We start from the raw sequence: 18,922 nt of genomic DNA, 5'->3' as shown, positions 1-18,922 counted from the left end.
ACTTGATTTTGGATAATGTTAGCCTGTGTCAAAAATGGACACTCAGGTTTAAGTGTGAGACAGTTTAGGTGAGAGACAGTTTTAGCTAATCATTTCATCCGTTCTCCAAATTCCTCAGCTACTTTGAAGTTTGGAAGACCATGTGATTAGCTATGGCCAATGAAATGTGAGCAGAAGCCACAAGCAGTCCTTCTGGGCAGGGGCAGTGAAAAGCCCACTGAGAATCTATTCTCTCTCTTTCCCTGCTACAGGGACCAAGGAGCTGTTGCAGCCACAAGATGACAGAAACTCCATCATCCTGGTCTTTGAATAAGATGGCCTTCCCATCTGCAATGGGTATGTAACAAGAGCAAGAATTAAACCGTTCTTGGGTTAAGCCACTGGGATTTCAGATTAATTGTGTAACTGCAACATTAGTCTATCTTGTAGGAGGCTCACACATTCTGCGTAGCTGTTCACCCTCTGCATTAAAAGTTCCAAACCTCATGGAGACTCAAAGCAACCATTCATCATTCTCAGACTGCTTACATGGAATCTGACTTCCTAGCTCAGCTCTAAGCATAAAGAATCAGGACTTTAGAGCAGAGACAGGTGAGTGCTCCCTTCTTGTGAATGCAGGCGTGATATTAATGTGAATAGGAGCCAGATATAGTTTTGGATGTTTCCAGGTCTGAAGTACGTATGAAATAAAGGTATATTATGCTTCCAGTGTGTGAGAAACAGTAATAGTATATAGACAGATTGCCCTGCTAGGCAAGTACATTGTATCACGTGTTCTCCATCAATTAATCATGAAAAATGATGTGTGGCAAGGAGTGGAGAAGTAAGTTTACAAAGAAGGAGTATGAGATGAAGCACAGACCCTTTATACTCCTTTGGTATCTAATGGCTTTAAATGAATTCTCCAAAACTCATTGAAAGCTGCTTTTCTCTTCTGTCTGAATTTTTAAATAATGATCATGCATTATTTTTATAATTAGGAAAAGATTTTTGTTTGGAAGGAAAGTCACTGTTGATGAATGAAGAATTGGTCATTGTTTCCTCCACTGACCTGGCACAAACAGTGCCTGTGAGCTAATGCCTTGAGGGCAGACGCAGGTTGTCCTTCTACAAGCAGGCACTGCAGGGAGGCGCCTCACAGAGGCTCTGATGCGGGAGCTGTGTGCTGAGTGGCCACCTATCCTGCGCCTGTTGAGCCATCATCTTTGTCATTCTGGGACTATCTTCTTTAGTTTTCAGTGATATTCTTTGTAGCTTTTGTGAGTTCTGGACTTGCCCATAGATTCACACTTGCCAGAGTCTAGAAATGTCATCACGGAATTGCCCAAAATAGTGAACATCTGAAAATGTTGTTAAATCAAGTCTGTGCATAGACATCACTTCACCATTATCGTTATTCTCCAGTAAAAGCAGGTAAGAACTTACATTGCCTATTCCCTGTCTTTTTACATCTTTGTATCGCCTATTTATTTCATGCAGATAAGTATATCAGAAACCATCTTGTTACAGCTGTAAATAAATAAAATCCTTCTTCTTTAGCTCCTATTTCTGTGGAAGTCATTTGCTATCATTTCTTGGTCTGTGAACAGCTGAAGGTCACTTTCTAGGTAAGACATGCAGCCCAATTATCTCAATTTTCCCATTTTTAAATGGTTTTGACTACTAGCAATGTAAGTCAGGGTTTCATTTGTGATAATTACCAAATTTCAAGTAAGTGGTAAATGAAAATTGTCTGGTATTGTGTAAGGAGGGAGTAATTTAAAGTCTTTGTGGGAAGCGACTGGTATTTTAAATAAGCCTGTCTGTAGACATCATGTGTCTAAAACTATTTTAAAGGGCTCTGTGCTTTTAAATTTATCTTACTATTATAGTCATTTTACTAGCTAGGGAACTGCAGCCATCTATCCCTGGCTGTCTCTTTCTGACACCCACAGATGTATCCACCCACACGCTCACCCACTCAAACCTACACTCTGACTCACATTCAAAACGATTGTCAAAAAATCCCCACTCCTTGTCTAACTAAAGTGTTCCTTTCAAACACATGCTACTTGTTTGATCTATTTCCATGTATCTGTGAGTCAGCTGAGTCTTGTCTGATCTACCCAGTAGACGACTAGAACCTACATGTATGTTTGTTCATAAGGATTTGGCAAACCTGATACATACTCTAGCTTACTGAAATCATAAAAGCACAGTGAACTGTTTTTTGCTAACAATACTTCTGACACCAAATCTGTGGGATGTTTTCCTCACACTAACCAATTTTCCAACTCCCCAGATATCAACGAGGTACCCCAGAGTTTAGTTCTGACAGTAGCAACCGGTCAGTGCAGACCCCACAGGTTAAGGACTCATTCCTGCAAGACTACCCCCTCTTCAGACAATGGTCTCAAGTCCCAGGGCACCTGTGCTTCTGACTGACAGGCTCTAAACTGAGCGTTCCCATTGCCTCCCCCGTCAGGTTTCATAATTTGTTTGAGCAGCTCACAGAAATCATAAATAGTTTACTTGCTATGACCAGTTTATGACAAAGGAGACAACTCAGGAACAACCAACTGGAAGAAGTGCACTAACAAGGTCTAGGATTGTCGCACGGGGCTGATGGCACAGAGCCTCTAGGAACACCACCCTGCCAGCACCTCGACGCGCTCACTCACTAGGGAGCTCCCTGAACTTTATCATTTAGGGAATTTAATGGTGGTTCCATGCATGGTTATGATTGCATAAATCGTGCCCATCAAGAGTCACCTTATTAACATATACAACACAGGCATGATTGAAAGGAGTTGTTATTGATTTCTTGGATACAAGACAAAGTGGTTTTTTTTTTTTCACTTTGATACTACATCTTTATTTATTTATTCCTCCTCTGATATACTTCCTTTTGTTATGTAGGCTGAGTTTTTGACCCATAAACAAGACAAAATTCTAAAAAAGCGCTGCTGCTAACTTCAGCGGGCTTCCCTTGTGGCTCAGCTGGTAAAGAATCCACCTGCAATGCAGGAGATCTGGGTGTGCTCCCTAGGTTGGGATGATCCCCTGGAGAAGGGAAAGGCTATCCACTTCAGTATTCAGGCCTGGAGAATTCCATGCACTGTATAGTCCATGGGATCGCAAACAGCTGGACACGACTGAGGGACTTTCACTTCACTAAGTTCAGTGAGTTCAACTGTCACTGCCTGGCTGACTCAATGTCCTTTTTGAAATGTGCCAACAGACCTAGGAACCCTAGTAGGGGTCATAGGAAAAGGGCAGGTAGTTCGGCTTTGCAGGAGGACTGGTCTCTTGGCCTGATCACCTCTTCATTCCTTGGTTCCTTTTCAAATCAGAACCAAACAGAAAAGCACCACCCTTCCACCACTTCCATCGCCTTCGCTTCAGAGCATTTCTAATAGGAGCTGACTTCCCACGGACCCAGTTTGTCTGAGTCATGGGTTCTAGGGCCTAAATGTAACAGGAAACTAGTATGTACCAAAAATATCTATCAGAATAAAAACAATTGTTTTTTATTTGTTTGAGAGAGTAAAGAAGGGCATTTAATATAACAGTTAACATCATGGAGCAGAATTTAAATATATACTTATACAATTTGAGGTAAATATTTGCTCAACAAGAAATGTTTCCATTTTTACCCACTCTTTTGTTGCGACCCCTGTGTAGATTGCAACTGAGAGACCTATCTATAGGAAACTGAACATTTTCACAAGTAGCATATGAATTTTTCAACGCATTCAAAATACAGATTGGGCTGAGGTTATCAAAATAGAATCATATTTCAAAATAAGAAGTACTGTGAGTCAGGACAGTCATACCAATTATAGTAACCTTGTTTCCGAAAGGCATAAGGCTTGAGCCAGCCTCCGTGGTAGCAAGCAGTGTTTTATCAAAATGGTGTAATTAGGAATGTGTGGCAATATTTTAACCCCTCCTCCCAAGGGTTCCACAATGCTTTTTTAACATGTTTATAAATATTTGCTTTCATGCCATTTTAGGGGGAGCTTTCCATATGAACATTTGGCTTCCAGTGAGTCATCCCCAGTCTGGTTCACACCCAAAAGCTGCCTGCTTGGCTATCAATGAATATTGGGCTCAGTGACTCCTTTATCTTCAAAATTGATTTAAATGAAGTTGGAAAAGGTGATAGAAGGAGAAAGACATATTTAGACAGATATAAGAACACTCTTGTTTCCTTAACAAGAGTTTGACAGCTATGCACCATAATCTAATTACTATTTAAGCTTAGCTAAATGCCTGTATTATGATAGATTTGTGTCTGGCCTTTTAATAAAACATCTGAATAATTTTAGCTGGTGTTGTTACATTTTTCTAGTCATCATGTGTATTTTCTAGCTAAAAACATCTCAGAATTCAAACTACTAACGTGAAATTTTACTTTTATTGTTGCAATTACAGTTATTGGATCCTAAAACCATCAACTAAAAAGCAACTGGAAGAATAAATCCCTTCCTACCCGCCCCCCATCTGAGCCACCAGGGAAGCTCTCTTGAGAAACCTGTATGCAGGTCAGGAAGCAACAGTTAGAACTGGACATGGAACAACAGACTGATTCCACATAGGAAAAGGAGTACGTCAAGGCTGTATATTGTCACCCTGCTTATTCAACTTATACGCAGAGTAGATCATGAGAAACACTGGGCTGGAAGAAACACAAGCTGGAATCAAGATTGCCGGGAGAAATATCAATAACCTCAGGTATGCAGATGATACCACCCTTATGGCAGAAAGTGAAGAAGAAGTAAAGAGCCTCTTGATGAAGGTGAAAGAGGAGAGTGAAAAAGTTGGCTTAAAGCTCAACATTCAGAAAACTAAGATTATGGCATCCGGTCCCATCACTTCATGGCAAATAGATGGGGAAACAGTGGAAACAGTGGCTGACTTTATTTTTCTGGGCTCCAAAATCACTGCAGATGGTGACTGAAGCCATGAAATGAAAAGATGCTTACTCTTTGGAAAGAAAGTTATGACCAACCTAGACAGCATATTCAAAAGCAGAGACGTTACTTTGCCAACAAAGGTCCGTCTAGTCAAGGCCATGGTTTTTCCAGTGGTCATGTGTGGATGTGAGAGTTGGACTGTGAAGAAAGCTGAGCACCGAAGAATTGATGCTTTTGAACTGTGGTGTTGGAGAAGACTCTTGAGAGTCCCTTGGACTGCAAGGGGATCCAACCAGTCCATCCTAAAGGAGACCAGTCCTGGGTATTCATTGGTAGGACTGATGTTGAAGCTGAAGCTCCCAATACTTTGGCCACCTGATGCAAAGAGCTGACTCATTGGAAAAGACCCTGATGCTGGTAAAGGTTGAGGGCAGGAGGAGAAGGGGACGACAGAGGATGAGCTGGCTGGATGGCATCACCGACTCGATGGACATGGGTTTAGGTGGACTCCGGGAGTTGGTGATGGACAGGGAGGCCTGGCGTGCTGCAGTTCATGGGGTCGCAAAGAGTCGGACACGACTGAGTGACTGAACTGAACCCGCCCCTCTCCCTGACATTAGAATTGAAGAAAATAAAGGTCCTTAGGTGAGATTAATTCTCTTCTGAACTAGAACAGCAAAACTTTTCTTCATGTAAATAAGGAAGCCACTGTTATTAAGCATGTGAACTAGCACGGATTCCCTCTGTAGTTCCATTTCCAAAGGGCAAAATTTGGGAGCTGGAGTGAGACAGTACAGATCTTGGGAGGTTGATATCAACATGGAAAGAAAAGAAATGAAAAATTGATGTGCATAATAATGGGAATTATAGGTTTTCTTTTAAAAACAATTAAATACCTTACAAATTAAGTAGAATATACTGTTTATTCTTTCTTATTGGATTAAGAAGGAGTGCAGACACTAGCCCCCTATATCTTGAAATGCATGCTGTGTTCCCACCTATGTTTGCATATTATGTAATAAATGCTTAGGAATGATCTTTGTGCTCTCTTACGTTCTATAAACATTCTTCCATTTTTCTTGAAATGTATGCTTCTCTCTGTCTACATTTTATTTTTCCCAGTTTTTATATGGACTTGGATATAAAACTATATCATTTTCTTCTTTAAGAAAAATGATCCTATTCATATATTGATGAATGACAACAGTCATTTAGCCTTAGTATCAAAGAGACAAAAGGAGTGATGAGATCTGTGATAAAATACAAAAGTATATGCCCCATCTGAAATGAGTCTCTAATTCTAAGCATCAGAAAAAATGGCAATAGCCAGATCTTCCAAGTTTTCAAAAGAAAGTCTGAAAGTATTTAAAATTTTAAGACTAATTCAATTCTTTAAAAACAAGCAATTCCATTTTAAGAGACTCAAAACACCAATAATTACCACTGGAAAACATGGGACATTAAATATGTGTACTTTGACCCACACTGGGGGAAGAGAGATATAGAAGAAGGTATTGAGAACCTTGGTGTCCTTCATGGCCTGTCTTCCACCTTTGATCACCAACACATACAATGTTCCACGGGACCATTGAGGGGCCAGTGGTCATCTCTGATCCTCTTTTGGGAGCCTTTCTCTAATTTGCTCCAAAGTGAACACTTCACATTTGAATTCATTCTTACTGGAAGAGATGGGAAAATCTTAGGAGCAGTTATAAGAATAGCAAAAATAATCTCATATTGAGAGTCACTCTTCTTTCACCCAGCAAATATTTACAGACTGTCTGCTACGTGCTAAAGCTATAAAGTTTCTGTGACATATTAGGCACAATGTAGACACTGGAAATAAATCAGTTTTAACAAAAGCAAAAGAGCCTTTCCTTGCAGAAATTATATCCATTGGGAAGATAGACAATAAATAAAAATGAGTAAGTGTGATATGTGCTAGGTTAGACAGTGATAAATTCCCTGGAGAAAACTAGGGTAGGAAGAGTTCATTTCTCTGGGTCCCCCATGTGTAATTGGAATGGACGTGCTTGGTAACTGGCAGAACCTCCAGTACAAGATCCCTTGTACTATGGGATAAAAGCTGTATTAGTTGGGAAGACCAAGTGAAATATCTAACATTTGCTCCCTCACTGAGATAGTAAATTGAAAACAGTATCACATCTTGGGGAAAGTGGCAAAGATTAGTGCTACCCTTTAATATCTGAAGAATATAGGATGATATTCCTCATTTACCCCCATTTAATTCACCAGTCTTGCCCTGACAAAATTGTCTGATCCTGGAGAACACTAAACTCAACCCAACAGTTGCCCTAGTTACAGTTGCTATGCCAGATGTAATATCTCTGCTGGAACACATTAATATGGCCTCAGGTACCTCATGTTGATTTGCAAATGCCTTCATTTCCACTCCTATCAAGAAAAGGGGGGCTTCCCTGGTAGCTCAGCTGGTAAAGGATCTGCCTGCAATACAGGACACCCTGCTTTGATTCCTGGGTTGGGAAGACTCCCTGGAGAAGGGATAGACTACCCTCTCCAGTATTCTTGGGCTTCCCTGGTGGCTCAGATGGTAAAGAATCTGCCCGCAATGCGGGAGATCTGGGTGTGATCCCTGGATTGGCAAGATCCCCTGGAGGAGGGCATGGCAACCCACTCCAGTATTCTTGCCTGGAGAATCCCCATGGACAGAGAAGCCTGGTGGGCTACAGTATACAGTCACAAAGAGTCAGACACAACTGAGCAGGACTAAGGACAGCACAGCACAAGAAAAGGCAACAGATGCCCATTAATAACGCAGGCGTTTTCTTTTTCCTTCAGTCGTGAGAGAGCTCTAAGAAACCTGGACCAGCTGGACACCCTGCATATCATCACAGAGACCCACTATAGCAGAGATATCACACGTGGTGGTTTGCAAGGATGCCCACAAATCCTTGGGTATCTCTTTCTTCAAGAAGTGGAGCTTAATTTTTCTTCTCTTGAGTGTGGACTGGGCTTAGTGACCACCAAATAGAGTGGTGCGGTGAGATGGTGTGTGACTTCTGAGACATTCAGCTCCATTCCTTGCTCTCTCTCTCGGGTCACCTGCTATGAGAGAAGTCAGGTTCCTTGTGATACGGAGTCTGAAGTAGCCCTACAGAGAGATGCATATGCAAAGGAACTAAGTCCTGCTGCCAAAAGCCGTTTAAGTGAGCCATCATATTAAAGAAAAGCATATCCTCTAGCCCAGTCGAGCCTTCAGATGACTCAGCATCTTGCCTGTAACCTCACAGGAGACCTTGAGCCAGAATCACTCAAGTATGCCACTCCTGAATTCCTGACCTACAAAAACTGTGAAATAATAAACATTTACTGTTTTAACCTGATGTGTAATTTCAAAGAGAGCAACAGATGACTACTCCATCAGGTTAATCAGAACAAGTGATTAAGCTGTGGCAAGAATGTTAGAGGCTTGTCAAGAAGCGTGTGCTCTAGAAGGTAAAAGATACATCCAGAGAAGTTTCAGCGGTTCTCCTTATCACTGGCCAGTGGACTGGGACACGCCAGACACCCCAGCACTGAGAAGAAGCGTAGTACCCAGTGGGATCTTGGGGTTCTGGAGTCGGCGTCTTCAACACTGGGAAATACTGCATTGAACCATTTCCCGAGTGGGGTCCAGGATAGGAAAAAGCTCTGAAGAAGTCTCAGGTTATGGTGCAAGGAGTCCTGCTCCTTGAATCATATAGCCTAGCAGAACTATGCTATTAGAGATATCTGTGATGGGGAAAGAAATTCTGTGGCCCTAGTAAGAGAATCACCTGCAGTAGAGACCATTCAAAAAGTAGTCCCTAATGTGCTACTGTGCCTTGGGAAAGACAGAGAACTTGATCTTGGAATATCCAGTAACAATGACACCAGAATTGTTCATCGTAAGGTGTGTTCTATCAGACCCACTAAATCATAACGTCATGTGGGCCCTGGCAGAATTCTAGCAGGACAGAAGTGACACCTGTAGGATCGGTCCTGAGCAGGGCCAGAGGACAAGGAAGCTGCGTGAGCAGATGGCTCAGATTCCTGTGTCATCCGCCACTATGCCACTGTTGCCCCTTCCTCAGTTTACACGTATGCTCGTTTCAGGGGTGGTTGGCAGGGAGATTCCCTGCCTTCCCTTATGACAAGCTCTTGCAAAGGAAAAAACCTGTGCCTGGTATACACATGGGTCTGCTTGGTATGTGTAAAGTCAGAAATGGACTGCTACATTATAACCCCATTCAATCATGGCCGTAGAAGACATTAGTGAGAGGCAACTTTTCCAATAGGAAGAGATCTGTGGTATACCTGGTCATCTACCTTGTATGGAAAGAAAAACAACTGAAATAAAAATATGTGTGGGACACATGTCAGTAATGAAGAGTGTGGCTGCTTACTGTGGAGTTTGGAAAGAGAAAGATTAGAAAAATGAAAATAATTGATTCTAGGGATGAGGCATGTAGATGGACCTGGAGGAGTCCATTTCTCCAGCTTCTGGAAGCACTGAAAGATTCCCATCTAGAAGATGTTTTTTAAAACTTTCACATCTCAGTGATAAGGAAAGAATCCAATTTTTAATGGATTTGAACATACTATCGAAAAAAGATACATGAATGACAAATTCATGTAAAGATGTTCAACATCATTAGTCATTAGGGAGTTGCAAATTAAAACCAAAATGAAACACTCTTTCACAGTTATGTGGATAGCTGAAATTAAAAGACTCAGCACACTGTATACATAAAACTAATACAATGTTATCTGTCAATTATATCTCAATTAAAAATTTTTTAAACGACTGAGCACATCAAGTGTTTGTGATGACACAGAGGAAATGGAACTCTCATACACTTCTGGTGAGAATGTAAAATCCTTTGGAAAATAATTTGGCCATTCCTTTAAAAGTTAAACCATCACCTACTATACATAATCCAGCCCCTTTCACCTCTCGTTATTTACCCAAGAAAAAAGGAAGCATATGTCTACATAAAGACATACATATATAGTGATTGCATACAAGTTTTATTTGTAGCAGCCCCAAACTGGAAACAACCCAAATGTTAATCAATGGGTAAATAAGTTACCAAATTTTGGTATACCAGTACAATGGAATATCACTCAGCAGTGAAAATAAATGAATTCTATGGTTACACAATAGCATCTATGAATGTCAAATTAATTATGCTGAGTGAAAGTAGCCAGATTTTAAAAAAAGAAAACATACTGTGTGATTCTATTTATCTAAAATTCTAGAAAGTGTAACTGAACCTATAGTGACAGAAATCAGATTAGTAGTTCCCTGGTGAAAAGGTGGTGGTTGAGGGGGACAAAAGAAGGCATTACTAAGGGACAGAAGGAATCTTTTGGGAATATGCTCATTAATTTACCAAATTTTACACTTGAAACATGTAGTTATTGTATGTCATTATACTTCAATTAAACTTTTAAAAGAAGAAAAGATTAAATCTCAAGTCAATGATGTCCATCCAGTACCTCATCCTTGGTTTAATCAAAGACCATGATCTGGGAATGCTATTCCCACTACAACTCACAGGGAAATGGCCTAAATCAAGTCAGGGAGTGTAGATTCCCTGGAGTCAGGTCAGCGTTGCAGCTTGTTGAGGGTTTTAAGTCAAAAGATAAACAAAAAGTGGTATTCACTCATTTATCTAAAAAAGTTGTGTGTGTGTGTGTGTGTGTAAAATCTGTGTGGTGCCAGGTATTGTGCTAGGGTCTGGAGGCACATTGTTAAATCAGATATAAATCCTGTCCTTAAGGACGTCAAGGTGTTATGAACCAGGTAAGTAGAGCTGGTTGAGTCTGAGACCTCCCAGAAGTATGTGAGGGTCTGATAGGATGAGCTATGAGTGTGGAAGTGTCAGACCCAGGTAAGGAAGAACCAGGATTGGGCACCAAAGTAGAGCTACTTTCACCCAGGAGGATCTCTAAGGATTTGGTTTCTGGCCTTCTGATATCCAATCTTGAGCCGTGTAGCAAGGGTTTTGGGCAGGGGCAGATTAGCTGACAAAGAGTAGGTAAAGTAACTGCCCCCAAATATGTCTATACAATGAGCCAAAGCATGAAAGGAAGCATGCTCAGTAACGGCCAAAGGGAAAACCACCGAGGAAACTGGCTGGCCTATAGTAGAAAGTCCACAATAGAGGAAAAAGGAAAAGAATGCTCCAGGAAACCATCTGGGGATTGGCGGTTATTGCTGTTCATTCCCTCAGTCATGTTCAACTCTTTGTGACCCCATGAACTGCAGCACACCAGACTTCCCTGTCCTTCACTATCTCCCGGAGCTTGCTAAAATTCATGTTCATTGATTCCGTGATGCCATCCAACCATCTCATCATCCCCTTCTCCTTCTGCCTTCAATCTTTCCCAGTATCAGGGCCTTTCCCAACAAGTTGGCTCTTCTCCGATACTCTGGCCACGCATCAGGTACTTCATCTTCAGCGTCAGTCCTCCCAAATAATATTCTGGGTTGCGGGTTAAAGGGATTGGAGGAGTGGACTCAAATTGGAATCTGAGGGCTCTTAAAATCCAGTCTAAACAAGTGGAGCTCAGTGAGTATCAGACAAGAATTAGCGCAGATGGAGAGCAGAGAGGCGAGGTGTTCCTCAGTGTAGTTAGTGGTGTGGCCAGATCAGAGAGTGAGTGGGAAACCTCATTTACGGCTATGAACTCAGAAAGTACAGCTAAACATTCACAGCCAATCAGAGGAATGCATTCAAGAGTCAGGACCACCATTTGACCAAATGCTAGAGGAGGAGCCAGTGCTTGCTTGCCAGCCAGGGCATGCATAGATGACCTTTGAGGAAAGAAGTCAAGGGGCATTTGACGGGAGAAGACGGTATTCAGATCAGCGCAGAAGTGTTGCCTGTGGGTTTCTGATGGGAGGTGCTCAGGTGTGTGTGGGAGCCAAACCAAGAGACCCCAAAGCCCCTGATTTCAGGAGATGAGGACAGCGTGACATGAGGAGAGGATGACAGGGGGGTAGGGCCAGTGTGACACGAGGGCAAAGCCCTCAGATGACAGGGATCAGTGTGACATGTGAGAGGCCTCAGCGGGCCAGGTGAAGGGGCCTGTACCTCATAGAGGAGGGAGTTTATTTAAGTTAAGCGCTGGTAAATGTCACACAGAGAGGACGCGATCAGCCACGCTGAGTGAGGACAGGTGAGTAGACCCTAAGGGCAACAGGCGGCTGAAGTATGACTAGTAGATTAGGGCAGACAGGACTGGCCTGCTGAGATTTCTCTCTTCCAATAAAGGAGAGCAAAGTTCTTGGCTTCCAGTAGCTCCCCCTGGGGGTCAGGCATCTCACCTTGGATAAATTGCCCATGCTGCCGGGGTAGGGCAGGCCCTCTAGAGAGACAGGGACTGTCTTTCTTCCCTCTGACGCCATCCTCCCTTAGTTCAGAGTCACTTGCTCCCTTGAACCTCCCTACCCTTTTGTGTAATTTCTCCCCTTGCAAAGCTTCCTGAGCCTCAGGCTGGTTGGTAATTCACTCCCTTCCCAGGTCGTCTTGCTGGAAGAGGGTGTGGAGACAGCAGCATGAACGGCTTCCTTCTAGTCTTCACTATTCTGACCGTGGCTGGTGAGTGCAGATTCCTATTTTGGCTTAAAATTTTGAAAAGTTCATATTGGAAGAAAGAGTAGGAAATGGGTATAGATAACAGGGGTAGCTCAGCTGGGAAAGAATCCGCCTGCAACACGCGAGACCTGAGTTCAATCCCTGGGTTGGGAAGTTCCCCTGGAGAAGGGAAAGGCTACCCACTCCAGTATTCTAGCCTGGAGAATTCCATAGACTGTATAGTCCACGGGGTTGCAAAGAGTTGGACATGACTGAGAGACTTTCACAAGTGATCATCAGAAAGTTAAAAGCTCAGGACCAGGGGGATTCGTAGTTTCCTAGAACTCTCAGAGGTAACTACAGTCCACTGATTTTCCTCCTGGCTCCATGAGCACAAGAGAAGATTCAGACTGAGATGAGACTTCACGCAATAGAGGGTGGATATTGGCACCAAAAATAAAATGTGATTTTGCTATATAGCTAAGAAGGATGTTTGAGGAGAAGAAGGAAGAAAGGAAGGGAGAGGAAGTGTGAGTGAGAGAGAGGACACAAACACAGAGGGGGGTCCAGGGGGAAATTAACAGAAGGGTTCTGAAATAGTTTAACAGTCCCTGAAACACCAAAACTAGACAGACCATTTCAAAGCACTTCCACACAAAACATGCCAGACTTCCATCCTCTGGAAAGTCAGCCCCTGCCTCTAAGATTCTGCCTTCCTCTCCCCATCTGACAGCAGTAACAACGACCGGAAAACCAACAGCAAAACAGGCAGGCTCAGTCGGGCAATTATATCAGGAAAATGTCCAGAATGAATCAACCTGTTTGGTTTTCCTGAACTCAGAAAAGGACACTTGTCTGGGGACCCTGATCCACAAACAGTGGGTTCTCACCGCAGCACACTGCTTCTTACCGTGAGTGATGGGGTCCTGGAGTGAGAGGCATGCCCCACTCTTGTTCACTGGGGTGGCTCAACCTTGAAGAGACTTGCACGGGGGAACTCTCAAACCTAAGAAGTGGTTGGAAGGAGGCAGGACATAGATCCTGGTGGTTATGAGTTAGATTCCCCAGTAGGATGATGCAAGATGAACAATAGAATAATATCTCTTTCCTCTGCTCACCCTTCATTGCCTGTTCCAGATTTCTTGAGATGGAGATTGCTATTTCAGATGAGCAGTTCCAAAAAAGGATGGAGAGCTTAAGACCCATGCTTATTATCCCACATCCAAGTTTCAAACAGGATTCTGCTGAGCATGACATAGTGCTCATCAAGCTGACACACCCCCTAAAGCTCAACGACCAGGTGAAACTGGCAGCTCTGCCCAGTCCCACGACCAACAGGATAGACAACTGCACTGTATTTGGCTGGGGCTGGTCATGGCTGAATTCTGGTGAGTGACCCTCAAGACGGACTCTTAGTGCTCCTTGACTGCCCACTCTGTGAGGGTTGTCATATCACCGACTTATTAGAGATGAAGAGAGCTGTTAGGGGTCCTGAGAACGTATACATCTTAACTTCTAATTTTATGAATGTGGAAATTGAGGCCAAATTGGTCATAGGATAGACCTTATCTTATAAGGGGTAACATGGCTATGGATGGCTGGAGGTCTCTGGAATCCTGTACTCTTGACTCATTTATCATTCAGATGCCGGTGAAGGGGGGTGGTGTATGGGTGAGGGGTTGGAGGATCATCCTGCTGGGGATGCTGAATGTGGCTCATTCTTTAGAAGCTGACAGCATTCACAAGTAAAGCCATGCACACCCAAGTCCAAGGCACACGGTGCACAGCACTGGAACCAGATATAGGCTTTCTCATTTCATCTGTTTTCTTCTCTGGCTCCCTTTAAATTTATTTTTTCTTTCGTTGAATGACAGAGAGGTTAATTACAAGTAAGAGGGAGGGAAGAAAAGAAGAGAGGGAGATGAATGTGTGAAGGATCAAAGAAAAATAAACCCTCTCTCTCTCTCCATCCCACCCTCACCCTGTGTGTGCGTGTGCTCAGAGGAAAAACCTGATGTCAAGATAAACCAGACTGTCTCTTGCTTCCCTAACGAATACTGTAAAGATTCTCCTATAGGAAAAACGCCTGTTAAAATCACAGAGAACATGTTCTGTGCAGGATTGTCTCTGGAGAGCAAACACACGTGTAAGGTAATTCTTTCCCCTTGGGCCCTCCCAAGTTTGTTCTGGGACACTGTTCGGGGGTCCACATATCTCCTTCAACACAATCCAGTTTCCTGTTTACATCCAAGAGGAGATCAAGGTAAATGCAGTCCAGGAAGAACCAATCCTGAATGAGCATGAATGTGAGTGTGGAGACACCTGAGTGTTTCCTTTCTCTATGGCTTCCTCTGACGTAGCCAAGGGTGAGTGACGGGTTGGGTCCCAGATGGCCACCAGACATCTCTCACAACCATCATCACCCGAATCTTTCTGTCTGGGCTCCTCAGATGGGCACTGGGTACTAGGTTATCTTTGTTCTGGCTACTGTGCCTGACCCATCTCTCCTCTTTCTAACAGGAAGTACTTGCTGCCCCAATCCTGTGCCGAAATCAGCTCCAGGGGATCTTATCCTGGTCACAGGGGTGTGTTCTGAGAGGTGACGTTGGCTACTATACCAAGGTTTCTCGCTATACAGACTGGATCCACAGAGTCATCAGTACCTACTGAACTCTCCCTGTTCCCTCTCCCAGTAGCCTCAGAACTGGGTCTACCATCCTTGACCCCTTTTCCCTCTAGCCCCAGAAAAAGACGGGAATAGAGTCTGGTTGTAAGAAGTTTTCTCTTCCTTCTGTTCCTTCTTTTCTCTTGAATGCTCTTCTCTTTCCTCAGTCCCAACCTGAATGATCCTTGAAGGATTTAAGCTGGATACTGTGGCTCAGATGGTAAAGAATCCACCTGCCATGTGGGAGACCTGGGTTTGATCCCTGGGTGGGGGAGATCCCCTGGAGGAGGGCATGGCACCCACTCCAGTGTTCTTGCCTGGAGAATCCCACGGACAGAGGGGCCTGGCGGGCTGCAGTCCACGGGATCACAGAGTTGGACACGACCGCAGCGACTAACCACACCATGCTGTCATAAACAGGATGACTTCTCACCACCCCTTGCCTGTCTTCCAACTCTCTACTTACCTGCCGTGTCTCTTCAGACCTTCCTGGAGTCATGCTCCCCAGCCTTCCAAAGGACGTGTGACAGTGAGACCCAGCACCTCTAGGCTGCCTCCTCTGTCTGACGTCACTTACTGCTGAGTCAGCCTTCAGTGTGTGCTCTCTCACTCTAGCATATCTTGAGATGGATGTTAAATAGGCTGCCAGCAGTATTACTATTAGAAATGGAGGCTAGAATTTTATGGGGACAAGAATAATAAAGACTTCAGGGACTTCCCTGGTGGTCCAGTGGTTAGAACTCCACTCCGTGCTTTTACTGCAGAGGTCCTGGGTTTGATCTCCAGTCAGGGAACTAAGATCCCACAAGCTGCAAGGCACAGCCATTTTTTTTTTTTAAATTATAGACTTTAAAAAGGTTAGGAGATGAGGGAGAAGTTAAATGGGTCAGATCACCAATAGGAAAAGAGGAAGAATCTCCTGAGAGATCGTTCCTAATGCTAAGCAAGAAAACTCTTAGGTGGCTGGAAAGAGAATACTAGAAGCAATGGAGAAATACTGAAATCTAAGTGGATGTAAGTGTGTCCGTGTGTGTGTATGTGTGTGTGTGTGTGTACATATGCACATAAGCCTGTGCTGACTGGAGGGGGTCTGCCCAGAATGATCTCACTGAACCAAAATCTTTTTTACACCAACTTCCAGTTCGGCTGATTTTCTTCAACCTTGCTTTCCTACCTACAAAGGTAGGAGGCTACCTTTATAAATTATTAAATTGTTTAAAAACTAAAATATGTCCTATATTGCCATTTATTTATTTTGGGAATGTTTAAGACAAGAAGTTGCAGAAAATATTGCAAAGAGTTTCTGGGTACTTAATATCACCCGAGTGATAGTATCTCCTATAACCATAGTAACATGTCAAATCCAGAAATTTCACAGTGGTTCAATGCTGTTTACTCACATACAGACCTTATTTGGTTTTACCAGTCTTTCTTCACATACACTCTTTTTAGGGGGTAAAATTTGAAGTGTTACCACATTTGTGGATTTCTATAACTGTTGCCACAATCAGAATCCAGAACTGTCCTAATAACAAGGAAGAAAATTCTTTGTGTTACACTTCAATAACCACCTCAATAACCACACCCTCTTCCAGTCCTAAGGCTTTGAAACCACTGATCAATCCTCCAATCACTGTATTTTGTCACTTTGAGAGTGTTATAGAAAATGCAATCCATGTGACCCCACTGCGCGTTTTCAACTGGTGATGTTCCTGGGGTCCTCTCGCTGCCGTCTCCTCTCTGTCTGAAGTTCCTTTAGCCATTCTTGTGGAGCAGGTGTGCTGGTGACAAATTCTCTTACTGTTTCTTCACCTTCCTTCCTGAAGGATACGGTTTACTTGGTAAAGAATTCTGGGTGCACAGTGCTTTTCTTTCAGGACTTGAGAAAACTTTGCCTCTTCCTTTGACTGTCCAAGTTTCTGAGGAGAAGCCTGCTGTCGTCTGAATCATGCTCAGTAATCCACTGTTTCTCTCTAGCTGTGGCAGCTTACAAAAGTTTTTCTTTGTCCTACGTGTCCAGAAGTTTGATTATGATGTGTCTGGGTGTGAATCCCTTGAAATGTATTCTATTTGGGGTTCACTCAGTTTTTTGAATCTGGAAGCTTATGTCTTTCAACACATCTGAGCCGTTGTTTTTTCAAATGGTTTTCTGCTCGGTGTCCTGTTTCTTCTTTGGAAACTTTGGTAATATGAATGTCAGGCCTTCTGTTACCATCCCACAAGCCCTGGGGATCTATTCCTTTTTTAAACCTCTTTTCTTTCTGGTGTTCATATTTATCATTTCTGTTGCCCTATCTTTAAGTTCACTGACTCTTCTGGCACCCCATTTTACAATTGAGCCATTGTTTTAATTATGTTTTTTACTTTTTGTACTTTACATTGCTTTCACATCTTGAGGCCCTTGCTGACCAGAGAGAGACTGGCCCTCCCAGGGCCAACTAATCCCTTCAGAGAGCGAATGACTCCCCTACACGTGCTTTTTATATTGCAAACCAACCACCCCAGAGCCCATATCCCAACAACCTTTCTTACCTAACACTCACACATCAAGCCAGTATTTCCCCTGCCCTAAATCAGCACCCCCGGGCCAAGTACTAGACAAGTAGAGACCACCACTTTACCCTAGTGGTTATCAAAACTCTCCAGTCCGTACAGCCACTATGGAGAACAGTGTGGAGATTCCTTACAGAGCTGGGAATAGAACTGCCATACGACCCAGCAATCCCACTGCTGGGCATACACACCGAGGAAACCAGAACTGAAAGACACGTGTACCCCAATGTTCATCACAGCGCTGTTTACAATAGCCAGGACATGGAGTGACATAGAGGTCCACTGACAGATGAATGGATAAGAAAGTTGTGGTACATATACACAATGGAATATTACTTGGCTATAAAAAAGAACGCATTTGGCTCAGCTCTAATGAGGTGGATGAAACTGGAGCCTGTTATATAGAGTGAAGTAAGCCAGAAAGAGAAACACCAATACAGTATACTAACGCATATATATGGAATTTAGAAAGATGGTAATGAAGACCCTATATGTGAGACAGCAAAATGGACACAGATGTAAAGAACAGACTTTTGGACTCTGTGGGAGAGGGCAAGGGTGCGATGATTTGAGAGAATGGCATTGAAACATGTATATTACCATATGTGAAACAGATGACCTGTTTTACAATAAAATAAATTTTATTTATTAAAATAAATATTTTTTTTTTTAAAAAAACAACTATCCAGTCTCAAGATTGTTCAAACTTGCCCGCTCCTTCCTTCTTTTGGAAGCCAAAATGGCTTGTGTCCATGCTGTCACTTTTTCATCTAGCCCTGCGTGGCACGACATGGCCCTTAAATAAACTCTTCTTGCAATAGCATTGACCTCTCAGTATCCTCACTCAGTTACCTTGGTAAATTAAACCCTGGGTTCTATCAAAACACCCACCAATGTGTTTTTATTTCAGATTTTCTATTTTAAAATTATAAAATTCCCAGTTGGTTCTTCTTTATATCTTCTATAAATTTTTTCTAAGGTCTTCTGGGTTTTTTTCTCCCACTTGATTCAGGAGTATGTGCGATGGCTTGTTAGAACATTTTAATAATAACTGCTTTAAAATCCCTGTCCAATAATTCCAACATCTGTGTCATCTTGGCATTGGTAACTCTTGATTGTCTTTTCTTACTTGAGTTGAAATTTTCCTAATATGATGAGTAAGTTTGGACTATATCCTGAGCACTTTTTATTAGGGTGGCCAAAAAATTCATTTGGAATTT

At 42.9% G+C, this 18,922-nt stretch overlaps 1 long non-coding RNA gene across 1 annotated transcript; it reads left to right on the top strand.

Moving 5' to 3' along the window:
* Window positions 1-233: 233 nt before the first annotated feature.
* LOC120854058 lies at window positions 234-4,531 on the top strand. Its single transcript, XR_005718906.1, has 3 exons — window positions 234-336; window positions 430-591; window positions 4,417-4,531. It is a non-coding gene; the product is annotated as an uncharacterized LOC120854058 (long non-coding RNA).
* Window positions 4,532-18,922: the final 14,391 nt, after the last annotated feature.

The sequence above is a fragment of the Oryx dammah genome, unplaced genomic scaffold, assembly GCF_014754425.2.
Source record: "Oryx dammah isolate SB20612 unplaced genomic scaffold, SCBI_Odam_1.1 HiC_scaffold_27, whole genome shotgun sequence".
In the NCBI taxonomy this organism is placed as follows: Eukaryota; Metazoa; Chordata; class Mammalia; order Artiodactyla; family Bovidae; genus Oryx; species Oryx dammah.
Note: the sequence above shows the minus strand (reverse complement) of the source record. Positions and strands in the feature narration are given on the sequence as shown.